This window comes from Phyllobates terribilis, unplaced genomic scaffold, assembly GCF_046119375.1.
Source record: "Phyllobates terribilis strain yellow unplaced genomic scaffold, ASM4611937v1 Scaffold_11__3_contigs__length_659146591, whole genome shotgun sequence".
In the NCBI taxonomy this organism is placed as follows: Eukaryota; Metazoa; Chordata; class Amphibia; order Anura; family Dendrobatidae; genus Phyllobates; species Phyllobates terribilis.
The window spans coordinates 600,833,990-600,837,240 of record NW_027362771.1 but is presented as its reverse complement, the minus strand read 5'-3'; the positions used below and the strand labels follow the sequence as shown (position 1 = coordinate 600,837,240).

At 36.3% G+C, this 3,251-nt stretch overlaps 1 non-coding gene across 1 annotated transcript; it reads left to right on the top strand.

The window, feature by feature from the left end:
* The first annotated feature begins 850 nt into the window (after positions 1-850).
* Positions 851-932, top strand: TRNAS-GCU (transfer RNA serine (anticodon GCU)). Its single transcript has one exon. It is a non-coding gene; the product is annotated as a tRNA-Ser (tRNA).
* The last annotated feature ends 2,319 nt before the right edge of the window (positions 933-3,251 follow it).

Genomic DNA, 3,251 nt, shown 5'->3' with positions numbered 1-3,251 from the left:
AATTGAAATTTCAAATCACACTGGGATCGCTTATCATTTTGGTTACATCATTATCATTTTTATATGAGTAATCAAGCAAAACTTTAATTTTTAAAAAATAAAAAATAAGCATAATCAGTATCACCGCGTTTGTAAAAGTCTGATGAAAATGTAAAATTGTTTAACCATTGTAATAAATGCAGTAAAGCAAATTAAAATTGAAACGCCAGAATCTCTGTTTTTTGGTCAATGGACCTTCAACAAAAAATGCAATAAAAAATGATCAAAATATCATATGTATATCCAAAAATTGTATCATCAAAAACTGCATCTCTGCATGCAAAACACAAGCACTCTTACAGCCCCATAAATGAGAAAATCAAAACTACTTTTTCAGTACTTTATGGTAATTGATTAGTGTCTTTTAAAACTACAACTTATTCATTAAAAAAACAATCACTAATATGACTATATTGACAGAAAATTAATAAAAATGCCTTTTGGAAGAATGGGAGCAAAAAACTAAAGCACAAAATGAAAAAATGTCCCATTCTCACAGGGTTAATGTATGAGCAGAACACACTTTTAACATTTACAGTATCTTTTAAAAGCGAACCATTATGTTACATAATAATCCATGAACATAAAAAAGAACAGGTTTCTCAGGTTCATTTCTGGAAGCCTTTTTTCCAAGAGTTTAGTATCGAAAATGTGTGGAAAAAAAGAGGTATTAAAAAAGAAAAACACAAATAAATCCAACTTCAGTTGTCAATTTTAAAAAGAAAATCAGAAAGTAGATCACATGGAAAGATCTTAAAGTAGATCACATGGAAAGATCTTAAAGTAGATCACATGGCAAGATCTTAAAGTAGACGAGGTGGCCGAGTGGTTAAGGCGATGGACTGCTAATCCATTGTGCTCTGCACGCGTGGGTTCGAATCCCATCCTCGTCGTTGCCTTATGTTTTTTTCAACACCTATGTCATTTTTACAATTACATCTATAATATAAGGTCTGTACTGCCAACAATTATCATCATATCACTTAAAATGCTATGGCTATTTGAATATTTTACGTGCAAGAGAACTGAATGATGACTGTCATATTCTTTTCAAATGGTGTAATTCAAAAGTCTTCAACATTGACAAATTTCACCCAACATTAAATTTTTTGCAACTTTTGATAATATTCTTACCAGCAACCCTTGGTACTAATTTCTAATTTGTTACAATTAGTAGGAATCATATGCAAAGTAAATCTGAAAATTGTAATTATTGCTGTTCATTGATATTTCATAGAGGATGGGATGTGCCACAGGCTTACTGAGAGATAAAATGGTGGTTAACTCTTTTCTATCATAATTTAGCATGATCATAGACCCCATAGCGGTCCCCAATGATTAGAGATTATAGTTACCCTAAAAAAAAAGTAGAGTTGAAAATAGATAATATTCAACTCACATTGAAAATACCTTGTTTAGATATAAAAAATAAAATCCTAAAAATAAAAATTATACCACTATTTTTTTTCATCGCTAACTCTTTCTTGACACATGACGTACATGTGTTAGTGTGGGTATATGGAGCAGACTCAGAAGCTGAACTTTCACAATATCTGGTAGAGACATGTATATACAGCCAGCAGCAATCTAGCTGGGAAGCACTTAATTGTCGTGGTAATTCTTTCTCAGTGGCACTGATCCAAGTTGTTTGAGGCCTCAATGGATGCCATGTCGATGTTCCTGTGAAGTTCTCACTGTGGCTGGAGTTCCTGACTTTACTTATATACTGCTATACAATTGTGTTGAATAATGGCTAAGAATAAAAAAGCCTTTATTAGATATGTAGAAACAATGGTACACCATACAAGAGAAGAGTACATGCGCAGCACGTGACATGTGTTACATTAATAATTAATAATACATATTCAACATTGAGATATGACAGGGCAGACAAATGATATGTTGTGATCTAAGCTATACCATGGTGCCTAGATCTCACTCCACCACTCCACAAAAAAAGAAGAGGGTAATATGTGTTTGGTATGAGTCCGGATTAGTGTCACCAGTCTCAGAGAAAAGACTGGACAGGTAAATGCACCACAGGCTAATAAGAGTTGAATGACCTCTGAATAAAGGACAAACTATATAGACCATTGTATGTATGCCTAATAGATGTGTGCATAGCCCTTATCTCCAATTACATCCATGCCGGATCAACAATCAAATGGGTGTAAGAAAAAGGAGGGGAAATCGATTCAATAATAACCAATGTATCTAAATGTACAATGACATACCTGTGTATCAGCAAACCACTGCGCAGCACACACCCCGACGCGCATTTCGGACCGCTGTCCTTCGTTAAGGGGTAGCATCCATAGAATGTGCAATGTTTAAAAAGGAAATGGTGTGTAACTCCCGCGTTTAACACTAGCCTTACATCTGCACCGTACACTGCGGGTGTCGGCTATGTTATACACTGATGTGCCTGTGGGGTAACCACCAACTTGTAAGCAGCTCAAGCCAATGTAGTAGATAGAAAGTTATCCAAAATCTGGATGGATGAGCAGCTTGGACTTCCTCCAGGGAGGTACAAGATAATGGCTGAATGTGGAACGAGGGTGGAGTTCGAAAGTAGGAATGTCCAAGCAGGGAATCTTGGGAGATGTAGATTCCTCTATTACACCAGTGGAGCTGGACCATCCAGTTTCCGGAAGCTTTGCATGAAAATAAAGACAGCATGAGAACGAGTCTGAAAATGTAGGAAAAAAACTGCAAGAAAGGAGAGAAAGGCATGTGTGAATATACATTCAAGTGACCCATGCTTTTTTTTAGGTAAGTGAACTCCTTAAATTCTTCATTTATTTTTGGGAACGTTCTTCACATGCATGCAGAAGGTCACGGTGCATCGTGTGTCTTCCTGACATCTCGAGAGACCCCCACACCATAATAAGGGACATTAAAAAACTTCTCCGAGTATCAGATTTGCCGGGAAAATCCACCCAAACAGCCAAAGTACATTTTGTTCGATCCGCTCATTTCTCAAGGTGAGAATTATTATTTTATTAACTCAACTCTCTAAAGTTCAGAAAACTGGTGACCAGATGCTGAATTTGTCAATCGCAAAAAAAATTGTATTCTGGAGAAAATTGATGTTTGCACGATTCGAGGAGAAGTCAATGCCTCGTGAATAAATTCACTCATCTCTACGGTTGGCCAAATGAGTGTTCAGCCGCCTCTGGTGTATGAGGAGTTTACCCGGCTCTATAAGTCTG